Source organism: Notolepis coatsorum (assembly GCF_963971535.1).
Source record: "Notolepis coatsorum genome assembly, chromosome: 6".
Lineage (NCBI taxonomy): Eukaryota > Metazoa > Chordata > Actinopteri > Aulopiformes > Paralepididae > Notolepis > Notolepis coatsorum.
This window is the reverse complement of record NC_140170.1, coordinates 86984526-86995729: the sequence shown is the minus strand read 5'-3', so window position 1 is coordinate 86995729 and position 11204 is coordinate 86984526.

Genomic DNA, 11204 nt, shown 5'->3' with positions numbered 1-11204 from the left:
TGGTCACATGACTCGAAGTTACCATGGCTTTTTCATTCTACGACTCACGTGGGAAGGCTCTCTGGGGAATTTCAGTCTAAAGTCCTCTGTGATAGGGGTGACTGGATGTAAAAATATAAACAGTTTTTACCCTCGGCTGTGTGAAATGGGATTCATGTCTGTTGGTGCTTCCTTCTTTTTAAATAAAAGAGTTGGAGTATAGGAAGCACCACACCCCTCTTGTCGTTTCCCCTAGGCGCCTTGGGGATTCACTGAAAGGTCTAAATAGCCTGTTCAATGATGTGGTTGTGTCCCGACGCATGCATAGTGCTAGCTCGGGGTGTTCTGTTAAGAATCATGCGGGTAGCTAGTACGCCTTGGTTGCTTGTGGTTAAAACAGCGTTTTTATAAAGCAACTGGGATGGAGGTTTTATCCTCTTCCGACAACCTGTTACTGGTTCTCGACGGATTCTCGTTCATATCTGGGGGATGATAACGGAATGGGTCTGAACATATGTAGAGGGGTCTCACGCCCTTTGGGTGGGCCACCGAGCGCGGTTCACACCGGCCCGTCTGGGTGGCGCCCTCTTTTCATGTTTTAGATCAACACGCATATCTGCCCCTTCTCCTGGAGTAGGCATGTCGGCGTGGTTAGGGCACGGGACTGGTTCTGGTCACGCTGGTCCAGGTCAGTTAACCCGTTTGTACACCGGGGATGCAGATCTGCTGTTCTGGTACCCTGAGGGACTTGGGCTTTTTTCCAGGGGGAAAAAAGGCTGGGTCGGCCCGGGGCGTCACAAGGTTAGGCGTTGTAAAGACCCTTGTTGGGTACTTTGTACCTGGCACTATCATAAGGGGCTGGTTCTCTTTTTCGCACCTCTCTCCCGCATGGCGGGGAGGGGGCTGTTGGGGTGGTCTTCTGGACCTCCTCTGGTAACCCTGTGTGCTTCCCGGGCCGCCGGGCCCGGTCCGAAGTAAAGTTTCGTTGATACCGTAGACCTGGGATAACCCCTTTTTTTCTTGAGGGGTTATAGGAACAACCACCGCATCTGGTAACGACAGGGTGGTTGATTCCCTGGTGTGTTGGAGCAGAGTCGACTCCCGGGTTACTCGGTTGAGTGTGCCCCTGCACGTTCATGTCGTCTGCCAATCATGTCAGCCTTCTCTGCCTCTACCCTTCTGGGTGGCTTTTTTTTAATGGAGGCTTCGTCATGGTGATCAACAACGCCAGCATCCGCCCCTTTCGCCGGGAGGGCTGTTTCCAGCTGAATCCTTTGGCGCCTGTCTCGTCCGCAGTGCTCCAGGGGGTGTGGTCAGACGGATGTTGGGATGTAAAGGTACATGGTGGAATTTTTTATTCAGTGCTCGTGCACGAAGTGAAGTACAGTGCAGACAGGTGCTGAGCGCACCATTTAACTCATAGAACTGGGTTATATACATGCGGGGCTGTTGCCTCTCTCGTGGTTGACAGCCACGCCCGGTAGGCATCCGATGGGTAGTTTGCCTCTCCAAGGAGCTGGTGCACCGGTGCCGTCGCCTCTGCGATGGCCTGGTCATGGCTCTGGTTCCTCTGCTTCCGGGGAATCGTCCGCTGTTGAGCGGCCGGTTCCTTTGGTTCCAGAGGATTTGAGACGCAAACTTTTTGCGTCTGCTCGCTCCCGTCGCAAGATGGTGGCTTGCAGACGCGAACGGCCTGGGTTTGGTGAATTGCTGGAGCCCAGTGAGGATGCGTCGGTCTCTACCTGCCCGATGGAAACAGAGGATTACATGGTAGAGGCAGACAGGTTCTTATTTGAAGGCCCGGTGGAGACATGTATCCCGCCCGTCCAGGTAACACTGGAGGGGGGTGAAATGTCTCCTTGGGGCGCCTTGTTTGAAGACGTCGGGGAAGACCCTCTGACTCGTCGGCAAGATGCCCTACTATCAGCCACATCGGAATGTGGCTCCTTGACCAGTCGTAGCCTGCTGCATGTGAGGGATGCAGGCTCGGTGGAGGAAAGTCTGCAGGGGGAACTGCAGGCTTTGTTTCCCGAGCTTATGGCGGTGGCGGCCGTTGCAAACGGCGTGCCGCTGCCGCAGCCACTGCCTGTTCCTGTCCCTGATGATCTAATAGGTCATCTCTGGCAGCGTCGCCCGGTGAGAGGGGTGGACGTTGTCTACCCATTTTCCCCTCAATGGGGGCCTATGTTCGTCGGGGCCAGGTGGTGTCCCACATCATTGGCCTCACCCCCGCCTACGTACAAGTTACGCGGGTGGCGGGTTTGGTCGAAGGTATGAGAGAGGGCGTGCCACGGCTTGATAGGCCGATGGCCGCTCTCCTCTGTCCGGAGGTGGTGTGGGAGCCGTTACGCAAGCCGGTTCCTCAAGGGAAATCGGCGAGGCGGTTGGCTTATTGGAGCGACCAGTCATTCATCTCTGGAACACAATCTCTGGCTGCCGCGTCTAACGTCGCGCAGCTGGCAAGATTCATATCCGGGATATTGACGGGCGGCATGGAGCTGAGTGATGTCCAACATGACCAGCTCACCCAGGCGGCAGGAGCTGTCCTGCATCTGACTCAGCTGCAGGCCATAGCCGCTGGGAAAGTGCGAGCCCTGGCGACTCTAACCCAGCGCCACCTTTGGCTGGAGCAGGCCTGTGTGCCGGAGAAGAAGAGAGGTCCTCTTCTAACGGCCACCCTCTCCGATGCTGGACTGTTCGGGAAGGCCCTGCAGTTGATGACCTCGACGTGCAGAGAAATGCAGGAGGAGCGCTCCGTGCTTCAACCTCATTTTCTCCCTCCCGACATCACTGGTGGAGTCAGACGGCTGCCACGTCGTCGAGCTTCCTCCGCCGTGACTGCTGCTGCTACCACCGCCACTGCTGGCCCTTCGAAGAAGGCCAGGAGGAGAGAGGGCGTCGCCGCTGCAGCCGGCCCATCTGCGCCTGGAGGAGACGGTAGGGATCGCCGTGACCAGCCGCCGATTGTCTACCGTCCCTCCGGGGCTTCCCGGGGTGGCAAATCCCGAGCGGCTCGAGGCGGCAGGCGCTGCTAGGCCCAGTGACTTTTTTCCCCTGTGGTCCCCTCTGTTAATCCCCTCCCCGGCCTCTCATATAATTTTGTTCGACAATAAAAAGTCCCCTCTAAAGGGGGACTGTATTTTTTGTTAACAAACTGTGTGTTTCTTCACCAAAACATATGATGAGGTTGCGAAGTGTGAATCTTCACTAGTATACATTGATAGAAGGGTTATGTTCGTGTTATGAGCTTAAGCAAGGTCTGCAGCCTACACTCGGTTATAGAAAGGTTTCTACCTCGGCCTGAGACTCCACATGCAGGTAGAGGCTAGTTGTATGGTCTGTTGCTTACACAAGTAATGTTGAGCTACAACACTGTTGTGTTAGTTGCAGTAATGCTCGTATACACACGTTCCACGGCCCAGCCGTTCGCTCTCTCTATCAGTGTTTTTTCTATGTACAACATAGGATGCGGGTGTAGGATTCACACACACACGCGACTTGGTTTTGTTGTAAACCCTGTTTACAGTTATCTGTGGGTAGCGTGCATTGTATTAGCTTGCGCTATTTCATTAGCATTCTACCAAAGGTATCATATGCTACAGTTGTTATTGTGTGCAGGGGGAAGGGTTTGTGAGGGGGTGCCGAATAAACCCCTCCTTCCCTCTTCTGATTGGTCAGGGGGGTTTACTCATCTCCTGTTAGGCCAGTCGGGGCCAAGCCGTTAGGCGCCTTGGCAGGGAGGGAGGGGGGGGGGGGAGGGTTGCCCTGACTCTGCTCCTATTAAAAACAGGCGTTGAGTGTTGGGTTTCCCCCCGTCATAGCATACGTCACTACGCATGTTGCTGTTGACGATGGCTTCCGTGAGTTAGATCTTTACGTACGATCTGTTGTTGTCAAAGTGTCGGGATAGAGCGTAGGACTTACGGGTCCACTACGCTCGATTTTATGTGTAACTTGAGTCAGTTGGTCACATGACTCGAAGTTACCATGGCTTTTTCATTCTACGACTCACGTGGGAAGGCTCTCTGGGGAATTTCAGTCTAAAGTCCTCTGTGATAGGGGTGACTGGATGTAAAAATATAAACAGTTTTTACCCTCGGCTGTGTGAAATGGGATTCATGTCTGTTGGTGCTTCCTTCTTTTTAAATAAAAGAGTTGGAGTATAGGAAGCACCACACCCCTCTTGTCGTTTCCCCTAGGCGCCTTGGGGATTCACTGAAAGGTCTAAATATTCGTCGGGGCCAGGTGGTGTCCCACATCATTGGCCTCACCCCCGCCTACGTACAAGTTACGCGGGTGGCGGGTTTGGTCGAAGGTATGAGAGAGGGCGTGCCACGGCTTGATAGGCCGATGGCCGCTCTCCTCTGTCCGGAGGTGGTGTGGGAGCCGTTACGCAAGCCGAGTCAGTTGGTCACATGACTCGAAGTTACCATGGCTTTTTCATTCTACGACTCACGTGGGAAGGCTCTCTGGGGAATTTCAGTCTAAAGTCCTCTGTGATAGGGGTGACTGGATGTAAAAATATAAACAGTTTTTACCCTCGGCTGTGTGAAATGGGATTCATGTCTGTTGGTGCTTCCTTCTTTTTAAATAAAAGAGTTGGAGTATAGGAAGCACCACACCCCTCTTGTCGTTTCCCCTAGGCGCCTTGGGGATTCACTGAAAGGTCTAAATAGCCTGTTCATTGATGTGGTTGTGTCCCGACGCATGCATAGTGCTAGCTCGGGGTGTTCTGTTAAGAATCATGCGGGTAGCTAGTACGCCTTGGTTGCTTGTGGTTAAAACAGCGTTTTTATAAAGCAACTGGGATGGAGGTTTTATCCTCTTCCGACAACCTGTTACTGGTTCTCGACGGATTCTCGTTCATATCTGGGGGATGATAACGGAATGGGTCTGAACATATGTAGAGGGGTCTCACGCCCTTTGGGTGGGCCACCGAGCGCGGTTCACACCGGCCCGTCTGGGTGGCGCCCTCTTTTCATGTTTTAGATCAACACGCATATCTGCCCCTTCTCCTGGAGTAGGCATGTCGGCGTGGTTAGGGCACGGGACTGGTTCTGGTCACGCTGGTCCAGGTCAGTTAACCCGTTTGTACACCGGGGATGCAGATCTGCTGTTCTGGTACCCTGAGGGACTTGGGCTTTTTTCCAGGGGGAAAAAAGGCTGGGTCGGCCCGGGGCGTCACAAGGTTAGGCGTTGTAAAGACCCTTGTTGGGTACTTTGTACCTGGCACTATCATAAGGGGCTGGTTCTCTTTTTCGCACCTCTCTCCCGCATGGCGGGGAGGGGGCTGTTGGGGTGGTCTTCTGGACCTCCTCTGGTAACCCTGTGTGCTTCCCGGGCCGCCGGGCCCGGTCCGAAGTAAAGTTTCGTTGATACCGTAGACCTGGGATAACCCCTTTTTTTCTTGAGGGGTTATAGGAACAACCACCGCATCTGGTAACGACAGGGTGGTTGATTCCCTGGTGTGTTGGAGCAGAGTCGACTCCCGGGTTACTCGGTTGAGTGTGCCCCTGCACGTTCATGTCGTCTGCCAATCATGTCAGCCTTCTCTGCCTCTACCCTTCTGGGTGGGTTTTTTTTAATGGAGGCTTCGTCATGGTGATCAACAACGCCAGCATCCGCCCCTTTCGCCGGGAGGGCTGTTTCCAGCTGAATCCTTTGGCGCCTGTCTCGTCCGCAGTGCTCCAGGGGGTGTGGTCAGACGGATGTTGGGATGTAAAGGTACATGGTGGAATTTTTTATTCAGTGCTCGTGCACGAAGTGAAGTACAGTGCAGACAGGTGCTGAGCGCACCATTTAACTCATAGAACTGGGTTATATACATGCGGGGCTGTTGCCTCTCTCGTGGTTGACAGCCACGCCCGGTAGGCATCCGATGGGTAGTTTGCCTCTCCAAGGAGCTGGTGCACCGGTGCCGTCGCCTCTGCGATGGCCTGGTCATGGCTCTGGTTCCTCTGCTTCCGGGGAATCGTCCGCTGTTGAGCGCCCGGTTCCTTTGGTTCCAGAGGATTTGAGACGCAAACTTTTTGCGTCTGCTCGCTCCCGTCGCAAGATGGTGGCTTGCAGACGCGAACGGCCTGGGTTTGGTGAATTGCTGGAGCCCAGTGAGGATGCGTCGGTCTCTACCTGCCCGATGGAAACAGAGGATTACATGGTAGAGGCAGACGGGTTCTTATTTGAAGGCCCGGTGGAGACATGTATCCCGCCCGTCCAGGTAACACTGGAGGGGGGTGAAATGTCTCCTTGGGGCGCCTTGTTTGAAGACGTCGGGGAAGACCCTCTGACTCGTCGGCAAGATGCCCTACTATCAGCCACATCGGAATGTGGCTCCTTGACCAGTCGTAGCCTGCTGCATGTGAGGGATGCAGGCTCGGTGGAGGAAAGTCTGCAGGGGGAACTGCAGGCTTTGTTTCCCGAGCTTATGGCGGTGGCGGCCGTTGCAAACGGCGTGCCGCTGCCGCAGCCACTGCCTGTTCCTGTCCCTGATGATCTAATAGGTCATCTCTGGCAGCGTCGCCCGGTGAGAGGGGTGGACGTTGTCTACCCATTTTCCCCTCAATGGGGGCCTATGTTCGTCGGGGCCAGGTGGTGTCCCACATCATTGGCCTCACCCCCGCCTACGTACAAGTTACGCGGGTGGCGGGTTTGGTCGAAGGTATGAGAGAGGGCGTGCCACGGCTTGATAGGCCGATGGCCGCTCTCCTCTGTCCGGAGGTGGTGTGGGAGCCGTTACGCAAGCCGGTTCCTCAAGGGAAATCGGCGAGGCGGTTGGCTTATTGGAGCGACCAGTCATTCATCTCTGGAACACAATCTCTGGCTGCCGCGTCTAACGTCGCGCAGCTGGCAAGATTCATATCCGGGATATTGACGGGCGGCATGGAGCTGAGTGATGTCCAACATGACCAGCTCACCCAGGCGGCAGGAGCTGTCCTGCATCTGACTCAGCTGCAGGCCATAGCCGCTGGGAAAGTGCGAGCCCTGGCGACTCTAACCCAGCGCCACCTTTGGCTGGAGCAGGCCTGTGTGCCGGAGAAGAAGAGAGGTCCTCTTCTAACGGCCACCCTCTCCGATGCTGGACTGTTCGGGAAGGCCCTGCAGTTGATGACCTCGACGTGCAGAGAAATGCAGGAGGAGCGCTCCGTGCTTCAACCTCATTTTCTCCCTCCCGACATCACTGGTGGAGTCAGACGGCTGCCACGTCGTCGAGCTTCCTCCGCCGTGACTGCTGCTGCTACCACCGCCACTGCTGGCCCTTCGAAGAAGGCCAGGAGGAGAGAGGGCGTCGCCGCTGCAGCCGGCCCATCTGCGCCTGGAGGAGACGGTAGGGATCGCCGTGACCAGCCGCCGATTGTCTACCGTCCCTCCGGGGCTTCCCGGGGTGGCAAATCCCGAGCGGCTCGAGGCGGCAGGCGCTGCTAGGCCCAGTGACTTTTTTCCCCTGTGGTCCCCTCTGTTAATCCCCTCCCCGGCCTCTCATATAATTTTGTTCGACAATAAAAAGTCCCCTCTAAAGGGGGACTGTATTTTTTGTTAACAAACTGTGTGTTTCTTCACCAAAACATATGATGAGGTTGCGAAGTGTGAATCTTCACTAGTATACATTGATAGAAGGGTTATGTTCGTGTTATGAGCTTAAGCAAGGTCTGCAGCCTACACTCGGTTATAGAAAGGTTTCTACCTCGGCCTGAGACTCCACATGCAGGTAGAGGCTAGTTGTATGGTCTGTTGCTTACACAAGTAATGTTGAGCTACAACACTGTTGTGTTAGTTGCAGTAATGCTCGTATACACACGTTCCACGGCCCAGCCGTTCGCTCTCTCTATCAGTGTTTTTTCTATGTACAACATAGGATGCGGGTGTAGGATTCACACACACACGCGACTTGGTTTTGTTGTAAACCCTGTTTACAGTTATCTGTGGGTAGCGTGCATTGTATTAGCTTGCGCTATTTCATTAGCATTCTACCAAAGGTATCATATGCTACAGTTGTTATTGTGTGCAGGGGGAAGGGTTTGTGAGGGGGTGCCGAATAAACCCCTCCTTCCCTCTTCTGATTGGTCAGGGGGGTTTACTCATCTCCTGTTAGGCCAGTCGGGGCCAAGCCGTTAGGCGCCTTGGCAGGGAGGGAGGGGGGGGGGGGGAGGGTTGCCCTGACTCTGCTCCTATTAAAAACAGGCGTTGAGTGTTGGGTTTCCCCCCGTCATAGCATACGTCACTACGCATGTTGCTGTTGACGATGGCTTCCGTGAGTTAGATCTTTACGTACGATCTGTTGTTGTCAAAGTGTCGGGATAGAGCGTAGGACTTACGGGTCCACTACGCTCGATTTTATGTGTAACTTGAGTCAGTTGGTCACATGACTCGAAGTTACCATGGCTTTTTCATTCTACGACTCACGTGGGAAGGCTCTCTGGGGAATTTCAGTCTAAAGTCCTCTGTGATAGGGGTGACTGGATGTAAAAATATAAACAGTTTTTACCCTCGGCTGTGTGAAATGGGATTCATGTCTGTTGGTGCTTCCTTCTTTTTAAATAAAAGAGTTGGAGTATAGGAAGCACCACACCCCTCTTGTCGTTTCCCCTAGGCGCCTTGGGGATTCACTGAAAGGTCTAAATATTCGTCGGGGCCAGGTGGTGTCCCACATCATTGGCCTCACCCCCGCCTACGTACAAGTTACGCGGGTGGCGGGTTTGGTCGAAGGTATGAGAGAGGGCGTGCCACGGCTTGATAGGCCGATGGCCGCTCTCCTCTGTCCGGAGGTGGTGTGGGAGCCGTTACGCAAGCCGAGTCAGTTGGTCACATGACTCGAAGTTACCATGGCTTTTTCATTCTACGACTCACGTGGGAAGGCTCTCTGGGGAATTTCAGTCTAAAGTCCTCTGTGATAGGGGTGACTGGATGTAAAAATATAAACAGTTTTTACCCTCGGCTGTGTGAAATGGGATTCATGTCTGTTGGTGCTTCCTTCTTTTTAAATAAAAGAGTTGGAGTATAGGAAGCACCACACCCCTCTTGTCGTTTCCCCTAGGCGCCTTGGGGATTCACTGAAAGGTCTAAATAGCCTGTTCATTGATGTGGTTGTGTCCCGACGCATGCATAGTGCTAGCTCGGGGTGTTCTGTTAAGAATCATGCGGGTAGCTAGTACGCCTTGGTTGCTTGTGGTTAAAACAGCGTTTTTATAAAGCAACTGGGATGGAGGTTTTATCCTCTTCCGACAACCTGTTACTGGTTCTCGACGGATTCTCGTTCATATCTGGGGGATGATAACGGAATGGGTCTGAACATATGTAGAGGGGTCTCACGCCCTTTGGGTGGGCCACCGAGCGCGGTTCACACCGGCCCGTCTGGGTGGCGCCCTCTTTTCATGTTTTAGATCAACACGCATATCTGCCCCTTCTCCTGGAGTAGGCATGTCGGCGTGGTTAGGGCACGGGACTGGTTCTGGTCACGCTGGTCCAGGTCAGTTAACCCGTTTGTACACCGGGGATGCAGATCTGCTGTTCTGGTACCCTGAGGGACTTGGGCTTTTTTCCAGGGGGAAAAAAGGCTGGGTCGGCCCGGGGCGTCACAAGGTTAGGCGTTGTAAAGACCCTTGTTGGGTACTTTGTACCTGGCACTATCATAAGGGGCTGGTTCTCTTTTTCGCACCTCTCTCCCGCATGGCGGGGAGGGGGCTGTTGGGGTGGTCTTCTGGACCTCCTCTGGTAACCCTGTGTGCTTCCCGGGCCGCCGGGCCCGGTCCGAAGTAAAGTTTCGTTGATACCGTAGACCTGGGATAACCCCTTTTTTTCTTGAGGGGTTATAGGAACAACCACCGCATCTGGTAACGACAGGGTGGTTGATTCCCTGGTGTGTTGGAGCAGAGTCGACTCCCGGGTTACTCGGTTGAGTGTGCCCCTGCACGTTCATGTCGTCTGCCAATCATGTCAGCCTTCTCTGCCTCTACCCTTCTGGGTGGGTTTTTTTTAATGGAGGCTTCGTCATGGTGATCAACAACGCCAGCATCCGCCCCTTTCGCCGGGAGGGCTGTTTCCAGCTGAATCCTTTGGCGCCTGTCTCGTCCGCAGTGCTCCAGGGGGTGTGGTCAGACGGATGTTGGGATGTAAAGGTACATGGTGGAATTTTTTATTCAGTGCTCGTGCACGAAGTGAAGTACAGTGCAGACAGGTGCTGAGCGCACCATTTAACTCATAGAACTGGGTTATATACATAACCCTTCGTTATCGATCGCCATCTGGTAGATCGATATGTCCATTGGCTGATGATAAATTCCTTTACTGCATCGTGAAATCCGCGATCCAAAACGTATTCCATGCAACAGGCAATAGTGATCGCTTCAGGTGAGTAGAAAACTACATTGGAAATCCAGAAAAAAAAAGACAACTTCTGCCACAGGGAACACTGCATTATCGATACAGCGCCCCTAAGAGGATCTGGCCGGTAATGCACTTTTTCGAATTCAAAGAGTAGGGTACATCTGCAGTGCAGCTCGGCGACCTTGAATAGGTTATTAAAATGGAATAAAGGCCAAAACAACCTTGCCACGACGATATCCGTGGTTGGTCACTTAAGCATGGATTCGAAACACGGATATATACGTGGCCCGTCCCGAATGTGTTAAGAGCTGTCAGATGTCGTCGTGGAAAGAGTACATCAGAATAAGATGAAAGGAGAATGTAAATGTAGCAGAATTAACTAATGAGCTAGTTTTCATCTGTAGTCCCTGCCTAACATGCATGTCTTTAGGGTGTCGGAGGAAACTGGAGTAACCAGAGGAAACCCACGCGAACACAGGGAGAACATGCAAACTCCACACAGAAAGGCCTGCAGGACCTTCTTGCTGCGAGGCAGCAGTGCTAACCACTCTGCCACCATGCCGCCTGTGTGAATGAGTGTGTTTGAGTGCTCCACACAAAGCAGTCAGATGGTCAAAGCTGGTGCGCCGGACTACACCCCACAGTGGAATCCTGGCCATTAAAATAGTAGGAGAGGAAAGCCACTCACCACTCTATGCAACAAGGTCTCATCAGAAAACGAATAAAGTATTAATCGACCACAAGAAAAAGGGTACATAATGTACGTTATGTTATAGCCATAAGTAATATACTTTATGTGTTGTATAAGTCATATACTGTATTTATGTTTTGTATCTGCAAAAGTCCAAAAGAAACACCATGACTGGGAGACAAACCAACAATTTGTGTGTGGTCGCGGGCGAGTG